Source organism: Spea bombifrons, chromosome 1, assembly GCF_027358695.1.
Source record: "Spea bombifrons isolate aSpeBom1 chromosome 1, aSpeBom1.2.pri, whole genome shotgun sequence".
In the NCBI taxonomy this organism is placed as follows: Eukaryota; Metazoa; Chordata; class Amphibia; order Anura; family Pelobatidae; genus Spea; species Spea bombifrons.
The window spans coordinates 67640730-67653686 of NC_071087.1; the positions used below are offsets into that span (position 1 = coordinate 67640730).

Genomic DNA, 12957 nt, shown 5'->3' on the forward strand with positions numbered 1-12957 from the left:
TTAATGTTTGTTGCATGATAATGCCCTGTTTATGCAGGCAAGTACTGAACACCTGGTGAATTTGCATCTGAAGTGGAAAACAAATCTGCAATTACCCAGAATTGCCTGTTTATTTATTTTTTTATTATTATAGCATTAGGACTTTGCATGAACCCTCAATGTCATTAAAGTGGCATGCTAATGTACATAAAGGAGTAACGCTTAATTTAGGCTTTTATTCACACAGTAAGTTTTAGTAGGTTCTGTCTTTTGGCAAATGATTAATTACTTCAGAGTCTTTGTGGGAATAAAATATGCATTTGTGGATTTAATCCAAGGTCACTTATTCACAATCAGTATCCAGCAGAGACTATGCAGTTCCGCACATAGCTTACACATACAGCGTGAGAGTTTGATGGCTGAAATGATTGCATAGTTTTATGTGAAGATGTGTCTGATATGACACATGAAGGCCATTTTAAATAGTTAGATACCAAGGGAAAAAGATTGAGCTCTTACAATTACACTTCTTTATAGTGGTAGCGAGTCAGACTCAAAGATGAAATGAAGAAGCATATGCAGCTCCTCCCTGGGGTTTCACATATGATTGCTCATAATCAAAGACAGTTAATACCAGTACATTCAACATTATAATAACGTGAAACAGAAACACGATTTACTGGGAATACACACACAGTTAAAAACGCTGCATGTGTTTAACATTTGCCAAATATTGTCTTATCAGGGTAGGACTTTTTAGTAGATTGGCTGCTAGAGACAATTTATCCGTAATTACCGCACCAAAACTACAGCTGCCAAGCTGTTGATGACATGAGTAATAACTATTTAAGAGTAAAAGAAATCTGAGGCTAGATATTTCCCTGTTTTGTCAGTGTTGTTATAGGTTCCTTTGCGGGTTCAAAAACTGTTGAGTGCTATTCAAATATAACAAATGTAGATTCTGCTCTTTGACCACACAAGAGAATAGTCAACGGGTATTGTAGCTTTCTTTAGTTTCTTAAGAGACATATTTGCATCTACTCAAGGTACTTATGTATGTACATATGCAAAGCACAAAATATTGATCAATCTAATAATCTAATAATCTGCTGAGACAAGTAATAAGATTCAAAAGTTTGGGGTCACTTAGGTGTTTTCATGGAAAAGAAGGACATTTCTAGACAACATAATTGCAAATTGGTTAACTAATGTTCAATTAGTCTTTTAAAATTAAATTTAGATTAGCAAAAACAATGTGCCATTGGAACATATATTATAATAAAGATTTCCAGATTTTCTGTATGACGCCAAACTTTTGAATGGTAATGTATGCCCTCCCATACCCCAGTCTCTAAGAATAACACAGTAAACAGTTAAAACTAAATTTTTTGAAAATACTATAGCTTCTGAAAAGTTACATTCTCATTGTGGTAATAGCGTTGCTGTTCTCAAGTTGAATTCAACTGGGCCCAAACACCAAAAAGATCCCACAAATGCAGTGTTTGAGGCTTGATCAATTCTAGAATACCTATACAAACTAATAATCTCTTGGAATTTTTGCCTTTTACAGATAATGTGGAAAGATGACACTCTCTCTCCTAAAAGCTTAGACATATAAATAAACTAATGATATTTAGATAAAAGCAGACAGAAAGAAGACAAATGTATCTTTTCTAAAAATAAAAAATAAAACCTCAAAATGTTACCCTAATGCTAGTGAGAAAAGGAGGCTAAAAATTGATATGGAGATTGGGTTTGAAAAGTATTAGGTGTGGTCTGATATGAAATAATAAATTAATCAAATAAAGTGAATAAATCATAGAAAATGCAAACCTGCTCCAAGAGGAATGGTACAAAGGAAACCAAAGGTTATGGGAAATGCCTCTGAATTAAAGATCGATGAACTGGTTGGGAAAAAGAATGAGCCAATTTAAACACAATAATTTAAATGACTATGCTTAAGTGAACTTGTTCCAAGGTTATTTTCACAGAACATTTAATACAAATGTTAACAAAAAAAAGGCATAACATGCAGTCTTAAGGTACAATGCTTTATTTGGGGCTGTCCAGCAATGATTGTTGTAACTGATCAAGTACATTACTGTAATATATTGGCGATCATAATATCCTTTATGGACAGCTCTTTTCACTTAAACAGTCATATTTGGTCTGTGTTATATGAAATCTGTAATGTAAATGTTCCTATCAGGTTCTACCTTCATACATAGACTATTTAAGTGCTTTTAATTGTGCAATACAAAATGATATGCACATTTTTAATAGAGTATTTATGAAGCCTTGAGTATTTAGTGTATCATTCATGCACATTCATATAATTCATTGTACAGCATTGTGGGATATGTTGGAGATATATAAAGCAATAAATAATATTAGCAATGCTAAAGTAGTAAATTGAATGTGCACAAGAAGTGAAAGAGAAAGACAATTCGGATAATATTTCAACAAGGTAATCTACAGGGGTCATGTTGCCTTAGATTTGTAGGATTAGAAGCTATACCTGTATGCAAGGGGGGGGGCAGGAAAATACATCTACTTAAATGGAAAGCATTTTAACCCCTTAATGACAAAGCCCATAAAAATGCATTGTTTTCAATTGGTTTAGGGACTGCCCATTGTCCTTAACCCCTTAATGACAAAGCCCGTACATGTACGGGCTCAAAATGCATTGTTTTCAATGGGTTTAGGGACCGCCCATTGTCTAAGGGGTTCTCTAAGGGGTTAAATACTGCATTTGCTTGATTATAAGACGAGTTTTTATACTCGGGTTTTTATACTCAAATAGGTCTGACTATGAGACTAAGTCTTATGCCCCCCATTTAAGACACGTGGGCAACTTCCACTGCAGCCGGAAGTAGGTGCGGTTAGCAGCGGGGGTTGTCTGCGTCCATCGCGCAGACCTTTATCGAGTGTCAGAGAGAATTCCCCGCAGCGGCGCGGGGAACTCTGATCTCTGACAGCCGGAGGGTGTATGGGAAATGGATGCAGACAACCCCGCTGCTAACCACACCTCCTTCCAGCTGCAGCGGAAGTTGCCTACGCGAATCGCGTAGACGTCTACCTGCTGCCCCGACTACACACGGAAGTCAGAAGCACTGGCAAGTTTTTTGGGGGGGCGGGGGAAGTGTAGGCATTTCTGTAGGTAGAGTGCTCAATGAAATGCCTTATGCCACTCTGCCTCCAGAAATGCCTTTTAACCCTCTATACGCCACTCTGCCTCCTGAAATGCCTTATACCTCCCTATATGCCACTCTGCCCCATAATATGCCTTTTAACCCCCTAAATGCCAGAGTGGCATATAGGGGTATAAGGCATATCATGGGGTACAGTGGCATATAGAGGTGTAAAAGGCATATCATGGGGCACAGTGGCATTTAGAGGGTTAAAAGGCATATCATGGGGTACAGTGGCATTTAGAGGGTTAAAAGGCTTATCATGGGGCACAGTGGCATATAGGGGGTATAAGGCATTCTGGGGTGGCAATCCTGGGGGCAGATGTGCATAACTGGGGGGCAGGTTGGAAAATAAAAGGAAATATAAACAAAATATTTTTCTCAATCATAGCTTTTATTAAAAAAAATAGTTTACATAGTTTACATGAATTAATATTTACTGGTAAAACTTTTTTCTTATAGGGTCGTCTTATATTCAGGCTTTTTCTTTTTTTTCCTAAATTAATATTCAGATTTTGGGGGGTCATCTTATAATCGGGGTTGTCTTATAATCGAGCAAATACGGTATTAGAACTCGATCCTCTCACCATTGCCAGTCTCAATAGAAAGCTTAATTGGTCATAGTTGTTATAATGGTGTGTATTCACTGGCATTTCACATACCCATGCAAGTTATATGTTAGACAGTTAGAGCTTTCGTTAGATACCACCTGCATATATAGAGTCTGCAATTTGATGTTAAAATACAGTATTTTCCCATCTGTTTTGACAATATGATACACCAAGTAAATACCCCAATTTGGTCCAGCAACATCTCCTGAGTATAGTGATACCACCAATACAAACATTTGTCGGGTTGCTTAGGGGCTAAAGGGCCATATTTGGAACATGCGCATTTCAGTTTTCAACTTGGAATCTTTACATCTGGTCTTCCTGCGTCCATGTCCTGTTTAACATCCTTGAAGTTGGCCGATTTAATTTACCCCCATCAAACCATATTTTTTTGAAAACTAGACACCCCAGGGTATTTCTGGTGCTGGTATTTTAACTGCGTTTCATGCACTGATTTAATTTCATGCAGTAATTAAAGAGGCATTCAGAAACACTGAACTCCCATGCAAGTCAATGGAGCCCAGCTTTTTAATCATAATGTGTTTAGTAAAATAAATTTAAAAAGAAATAAGAAAAAACATTAATAATAGTTATAAAAAAATGGTAACATGTAAAAATAATATCACCATCAGGGGAACCTTCCAGTTCCAAAAAATGTAAAAAAAAAAAAAAGGCCAAATATATATATAAAAATATTTTTTTTATGAGCATGTCCTAATATTAGAGCTATATCAAACAATTCTCAGATAGAAAGAGTTAAATTACTGGCATGTTAAATGCCCATGGGGTGTCTTCTTTAAAAAATGTATGATTTGATGGGGTAAATTGAATTGGCCGGGTTCAACAATGTCCCAATTAACACAGGGGGCAGGGTGACCACATGTCAAATTTCCAATTTGAAAAATGCACATGTCCCAAATGTGGCCTTTTAGCCCCCTAAAATCCGACATGAGGGGTATCACTGTACTCAGGAGATGTTGCTGAACACATATTAGGGTGTGACATAAAATTACTACTGCAAACGTTTACAAATGCTGGTGGTAAAATGTCTGCAAGGAAAGTGTTAAAATACCAGCATTTGAAATACCCTGGGTGGGTAGTCTTCAAAAATATATGGTTTTATTGGGCACATTGTATTGAAAATAGCACCTCAAAAGCTTTACCCGGCAATCTCTGGGCAAACCCGGAGAGTTCCCAGGTATGTATATACATATATATATATATATATATATATACATATACACAAATATTATGCAAGTCTGCAGCTCTATGAAAGAACTCTCATATTGAAGAAAACATTTTTGTATATCTTTTAGGAACTGGATCCAGGCAGAGAATACAGCTACCCCAAGGGTCTCTTTTCCACACGAAACATAAGAGCAGTGGACTGCTCAACAAAGGGTGAGTTGCCATTGCCCACAGACCTGCATAGAGATCACAGCGTTGTGACGCAACCCGGAAAGGAATGCCTGATCGCGTGTTTGCAACTGCGCGATCGGGCACTTTCAAAAGTAACAGCTTACCGGCTTTCATGCCGGAAGCTGTTACAGGAGATCGGGCAGCAGAAAGCCTGATCTCCCGTGCAGCGGCAGGGATGTGTCCCTGACGCTGCACGAAGGGCTGGACGTCCATAGGGGTTTCTTAGTGGGCGTTTTTTGGACGTCCCTGTACGTCTATAGGGGATTGAAGGGGTTAAAGTCACTGTCATGCTGTTGTGCTAGAAAGTCCAAGAGTGTCCCATGCGCAGCTTTCGTGCGGAAGAATGCAAATGGTCTGCCAGTATTTTCTGATAACATGCCGCATTCATCTTGGCATCAATTTTCACAAGATTCCCTGTGCCTTTAGAGCTCACCCCCTGTGGGCATGGTTTGCTTTTTGCTATAGGCCTTGTTGACCCCTCTCCATACATAGCATCTCCTACCTACATCTCCTCACTCATCTCAAAATACACTCCTAACCGGTCTCTCTGCTCATCATGATCTACTTCTATCCTCTCCTCTGATTCCTAGCTCTTATGCACACTTACAGGATTTCTCAAGGGCTGCCCCTATCCTCTGGCGTGCCCTCCCCCGGACTTTCCCCCTGCCTTTGGGCCTTCAAAAAATCCCTCCAGACCCACTTCTTTAAGGAGGCTTACAACATTGCACATTAACGCACTCCCATATTCCTTAAGCTCACCTTTCCTAGTCCCTCTCCTGCAATACTTACAATAGTGTGGCTGGTCTATCCATAACATTTACACGTTTACCTTTTACCTATTGTGTAATACACCCTAACTGCCTCTAGATTGTAAGCTCCTTTCAAATTGTTATGTTACATACTACTTGTTATGTCCTGTCTACCCATGTACAGCGCTATGGAATTTGATGGCGCTATATAAATCAATTAAAAAAAAAATAATAATAGAGTTTATGGTGGTTACCATAAAGCTCTATTTTGGTCTTGTCACTCTAAATTACAGTATGCCAGAAGCTGTCAAGGTGTTGTGGGGTATATTATAACCGGGCTTTTTGGTTGCATTGGCACATTAAAGGTTTCTTTCTGACAACTCGCCCATGCAGCTCATTTTTGTCAAGTATTGTCATATTGTGCTCACTGAAAGAACCACACTGTCTTTTTTCAGAGCAGCCTGTATTCCTCCTGAGTTTACCTCTGGGTTCTCCTTTGTATCCCAACCAATTGTTCTGGCATTTGTGGCTGAAATCTGTCTTAATCTGCCTGACCTTGGCCGAGTATCAAGAGATCCCCGAATATTTCACTTTTTAATTAAGTGATTGAACTGGCTGGCATTTTTAAGGCTTTGGATACCTTTTTATATATTTTTCCATCTTTATAAAGGTTCCATTCCTTTGTTACACAGGTCTTTTAACAGTTCTGTTCTGCTCACCTTTGCTCGGTATCTAGCCTGCTCATTCCATGCACGTGAGAGCTAACAAACTCATTGACTATTTATACACAGACACTTATTGCAATTTAAAAGGCCACAAAATTAACCTTTAATTGTCATTTTACCTGTGTTTGTCACCTTGTGTGTCTGTAACAAGGCCAAACGTTCAAGGGTATGTAAACTTTTAATCACGGCCATTTGGGTGATATCTGTTATCATTATGATTTAAAAAGGAGCCAAACAACTATGTGAATGTTTTTTGCATGATCAGTCATATTTTCAAAATCCGTGCCAACATTTCACAATTTCTGCCAAGAAATGCATACTTTTGAGCACAACTATACACACAAAACATATGCTAGTTTTTAAAAGTTCAAAATAATTGAAGCCTATTAGATGGGTTTTAGCTAAAATCCTCTTCTTGGTCTGCTCTTGAACCTGTGATATCGACCAAGTGTTTTTTCTGCTGTGAAACACTGGTAGAACTGCTTTTTTTCATTGTGCAACCTTAACAGGTGAAAAACATAGGATTTCAAGAAAGTCTGGAATAAGCATAAAGCTATCCTATAGAAATAAGTAAAACAAATATTAAAATGAGTCAATTTGTTTTTTTCTGTCATCATTACCTACATGTTTATGAAACAGATCAGGGATATCAAGCTATAGTCCTTGAGGAATACAGATACACTGCTTTTCAAGCATGCAATATCAAATGTTTTATGTATAATTACATATTATAAGCTATGTCCTATATGCTACTTTAATTTAAAAATCCGGATTCATATAATAAAACTGAATTAACCTGCTAATGTTGCACTAAATACAATTAAATCAAACGAAACATCATACTTTTATTATAGTTACCCATGTGGAACTACAGTATACTACAGATTTAGTTACAGGGCACTCAGTTAATACCTTTAATCATAACAATGATCAAAATAAGTAGGGCTTTAACTGGGATACTTTAGAATTACAGGTTATTAATTTTGTTGACTTCAAAGAACTGCAATTTTGTTTAATTAAAGAAGGATTTATCCCAAAAATTGCCCTCTCCTATTTGTAAAAGCTAACATTATTGTGAAAAGATACTTTGCAAAGATACTTTTTGCTACATGTATAAGTAAAATCATATGTAGTAGAGAAGTCCACAACTGATGTAGCATGACTTAGGGACAATAGAAGAAAAATAGAAAATTTTAAAAATTCTTACCTGCAATATTTATATTCTATATTAGCAGATGGAATAAGATAAAATATAAAATAAAGATAGAATAAAAGTAATATGTGTAGTATGTATGTGCACTATATGGGCAAAAGTGTTTGAACACCTGACCGTTACACCAACAGTGAGTTTTATGACATTTTAAATACATAGACATTAATATGTAGTTGGTCCCCCCTTTGCCACTGTAACAGCTTTTATTTTTCTGGGAAGGCTGTCCACAAGATTCTGGAGTGTTTCTGTGGGAATTTTTGCTCAATCATCCATTAGACCATTTGTGAGGTCAGGCACTGATGTTGGATCTGGCTATATAATCTACATTCCAGTTCATCCCAAAGGTGTTCCATAGGGTTGAGGTCAGGGCTCTAGTCAAGTCAGTCAAGTTCTTCCACACCAAACTCATCCAACTATGTCTTTATGGATGTTGCTTTGTGCACTGGGGCACAGTCATGCTGGAATAGAAACGAGCCTTGTGTGCAATAGACATGTATAAAACAATACACTGAATACATTTACCAAAGAAAATATGTAATTTTTTAAACTTTTAAAAATAGTTTTTGTATATATGCAGAAATACCGGATTTGCTCAATTATAAAATGACCCTGATTATAAGATAACTCCCCAAAATGTTAAGATTCATTTAGGAAAAACAGAAAAGGCCTAAATATAAGACTATCCTATAGGAAAAAAGATTTACTAGTAAATATTAACCCCTTCAGGACCGGGATTTTGATACTAACGTGTCGCTAAAGGACCGGAGCCGTTTTTGTGTTTTTGCCATGTCTTTCTTCAACTGTAATTTCTCTCTTATCAATTGGTGCACCCATACAAATCATATATTGTTTTTTTTAGAACAAGTAGGGCTTTCATTTGAAACCATATTAAGCTGGGTAGTACATTGTTTTGTTTGAAATAAACTGGAAAAAGTGGTGAAAAAATAAAAAAAACGCATTTTTTTTACAGTTTTGTATACATACAAATTGTACACACATTGAACCAATGGGAAAAAATTATCCCAAATATATTCATTAAGTTGTCCTGATTTGGAAACCACCCAACATGGCCAGGATTTTCATCTATTTTGACCAGTATAGGGCAAATATTGCTAGGCATGCATCGTGTTTTTGAAATGTAATTTTTTGCAAATTTGGCATGGTAGTCTAATAACTGCAATAGTTGTCACAGATACTGATTATCCCCCCAAAATTATATGTTTATGAAAAGTAGATAAGTCAAGGTGTACAACTAGGGTCATTTTGACACTTTTCAAACAGGGATTTTATCGCCAGTTGCTGCCAAATTTTGAGGTATTTGTATATTTTTTTGGTTTTTTTTGCATATGTTGCAATGTTGCTTTAGATTTTATATTATATTTTGTATAGAATATGTGCAACTGCAGAAAAAAACACCAAATTGTGTTCACCAACATCCCCCGGTTCCAACAAGGCCTCACATGCATGGTTCATGCATTTTTTGAGGAAGCTATGAGGGCAAAACTGGAACATGTGCATTTTCGTTTTCATATTTGGAATTTTCAGAAATTGGTTTCCTGGGCCCATATCCCATTTGGGACATTTTGGAAGCCCCCCACTGTAAATTACCCCATAAAAGTATATATTTATGAACAGTAGACAAGTCAAGGTGTTCAACTAGGGTAGTTTTGACAGTTTTCAGCTAGCCATTTCTTCACTGATGTCTGCCAAACTTCACAGGGAAATTATTTTACTGCTTTTTTAACGCATACATTTCAATGTTGCACTGAATTTCTTGCACACCATAAGTGCAACAGTGGAAGAAAACACCACATTTTGTTCACCAAGATCCCCTGATTCCAACAAGACCTCACATGCATGGTTCATGCATTTTTTGAGGAAGCTATGAGGGCAAAACTGGAACATGTGCATTTACATTTTTTTAAATACCGTATTGGCTCGAATATAGGCCGCACTTTTTTCCCCCACTTTAAGACTTTAAAGTGGGGGTGCGGCCTATATTCGGGGTCTAGTGCCCGACGCCCGGGACATGCAGTCCCGGGCGCCGGGCAGGCAGCGGGGTTAGGATACAGATCCCCCGCGGCGGTGCAGGGGACCTGCATCCTACTGTCTGATACGCTCAGACAGCCTCCCCTGCCGGCACTTTCCACGGGGGGGGTGCCGGCACGGGAGGTTGTCTAAGCGCATCGTCTGGACGGTCACCGGCTGCAGCGATGCGGGTAAACAGCCTCCGGGTTGTTTACCCGCATCGCCGCAGCCGGTGACCGTCCACACGATGCGTTTTACCTCTGCCCCCAAGGCTTACCGGAGCAGACTCCCGGGTGTCTTGCGGGGCGCCGGCGGGGGACATCTACGCAATACGCGTATACAACTTCCGGTTGTATACGCGTATTGCGTAGATGCCCCCCGCCGGCCCCGCAAGACACCCGGGAGTCTGCTCCGGTAAGTCGGGGGGGGGGCAGAGTGGCATATCTCGTGGGGGGGGGAGGAGGACAGTGGCAGCATATCGGGGGCAGAGGAGGGCAGTGGTAGCATATCTCGTGGGGGGGCAGTGGCAGCATATCTCGTGGGGGGGGGCAGCGGCAGCATATCTCGGGGGGGGCAGTGGCAGCATATCTCGGGGGGGGAGGACAGTGGCTGCATATCTCGGGGGGGGGGGGAGGACAGTGGCTGCATATCTCGGGGGGGGGGACAGTGGCTGCATATCTCGGGGGGGAGGACAGTGGCAGCATATCTCGGGGGGGGGGGGGGGACAGAGTGGCAGAATGTTTTTTTTTTTTTTTTGGTGCTTTTTTAAAGAAAAAAACTTTTTCTTTAAAAAAGCACCAAACTTTTAGGGTGCGGCCTATATACGGGGGCGGCCTATATCCGAGCCAATACGGTATTTTTTTTTATCAGATTACTTGTAAGTGACAGGTTTAGGCCGCTGACATCAATCAGGGAGACCGATCAATAATCAGGTTAACTGAGGAAGGGTGGGGGGGGTCTGGTCTCCACACTCATGTGGAGACCAAAGAACCCTGTCTCCCTGTCCCTGAAGCTGCCTCTGGCAGCTGGGACACAATCTCCAATAGACTGGAGATTGTAGGGGAGGAATCTCTCTGATCAGTCCTACAGGACTGATCAGAGGACTTCTGGGGGGTCGTTTTTGCTGTTGCTGGTCTGCCTGGGCTTTCAGGCAGACCACCAGCAGCAGAGCCCCCTACAAAACGGGAATTAACCCCTTCAATGCCGCGATCGCGGCATTCAATGCCGCGATCGCGGTATTGAAGGGGTTAACGCTGCACTGACGCTCTCATGGAGCGATCAGGCAGCAGGGGGGTGTTGGATCAGGTCCCCACACTTGTGTGGGGACCCATTCAACACCCCCCCCCTTCCCTGAAGCTGCCTGTGGCAGCTGAAACGGCGATTGCAGATCTTTCTGCAATCGCTGTTTCTGCCTACAAAATCACTCCGTGGGAGTGATCGTAGGCTTGGGGGCGGGCTTAGACAGGCTGTGCTGTCTGCCCAGGAGTCCTGGGCAGACAGCAGCAGCAGCGACCCCGCGATCACCGCGATTGTGATGATGTGGGGGCGTTTTTTGGAGGAGACGTACCTGGTACGTCCCGGTCTACCGGTGACTGTTAACCAGGAAGTACCAGGTACGTCCCGGTACGGAAGGGGTTAATTCACATATTCACATGTAAACTGTTTTTCATATTTAATAAAAACTATGATTGAGAAAAAAGCTTTTTTTGTTCTTTATTTCCTTTTGTTTGCCAACCAGCCCCCCAGAAGAAGTGCCAGCAGCAGCGGAGATTGCCAGAGAGGAGGATCCAGGTCCCCTGCAGCAATCTGGATCCTAGTCTTATAGTCAAACCTCTATTTGATATAAGATAAGGGGTATTTTCGGAGCATTTGCTCTGAAAAAAACTCATTTTATATGCAAGCAAATTAGGAAGGATTGTTTTGTCTTTCATTTTTTTTTGTTGTCTTTATAGTATTACGTGATGTGACTAGGCACCTGTGAATACCTTAACTTGCCCTAAAAAATAGATGATGTTTTCATGATGTATGATATTTATAAGGTTATCACCTATCTAGAACTATAGCAAAACCCATGGAAATTGGCCAGGCTTCCCACAGAGAAAAATGTCCCAACTCATGATACTTAAAAGAGTTTAAGCGATTTTAAAAAATAACAGACTAGACCTATGTAGCCTGAATTTTTTAAGCAAAAAAAGGAAAGAGTCTTATCAGGCACTTACCAGTGCTGCCAACAACTGCATGCTATGTTATGCTGGAGCAGGCAACGCAGGTTTGGACCCACTAAGCAGGAATGGTGACGTACTCGCAAGGTAGTTCTGCAGCAGGTACGCAGATCGGGGCCAGAGGCAAAGAAGCGTAAACTGAAACAAGCCGAGAGACCAGGGAACGGACCAATGACAGGTCAGATGACGTCATTGCGACCAACGCACGCGAAATAGCCACAACACCAACAAACTCTGTCTGTGTTACCTCCGTGGAGGGACCAGACAGGCAGAGGAGGTAACGTGTTGCAGAGGCAGGGTCAGTACTGCACGATTGCCACTGACACGCCGCGGCAGCTCGAACAGAACTGGCTCCGTGCAGTAGGCGTGGCCCTCCAGTGCACACGCCCCTCCGTGTACGTGCCACTCGCACGTCAGTACACGGAAAAGAGACCGCCCACCAGTGGCAGGACGACGTGGGACCCCAGTGGACAAGGTAGGCATGACATGCTAGATATTTTTACTACATGTAATTAGTGAATGAAGAATATTTCAATACTACAATAAAATCTGAATTCGGCACAAAAGTGAGCAACAGCTTCTGTATAGAGCAGTAGCAAGGTACTAACGGTCAGACTGCCTTGTCTTGAGGAGATTTTTATCAGTGGACATTTTGTCCTGGATCATTACATGTGTCTCGTGTGATTAGATATGGGACCACACCCTTCCCTCAATCCAAATACTAATCCCTAGACCATTAACATCTCACAAGGCACAGATCATGGTCCATCCCTAACTAAATCCAAACTATTCCTAATCTATTTCTTTCAACTCCTCCCTG

General features: G+C 40.6%; 1 protein-coding gene across 2 annotated transcripts in view; it reads right to left on the reverse strand.

Annotated features, from left to right (window-relative positions):
- Window positions 1-12957, reverse strand: part of CFAP299 (cilia and flagella associated protein 299) — a 230377-nt gene that overhangs the window by 13598 nt on the left and 203822 nt on the right. The window lies entirely within an intron of this gene.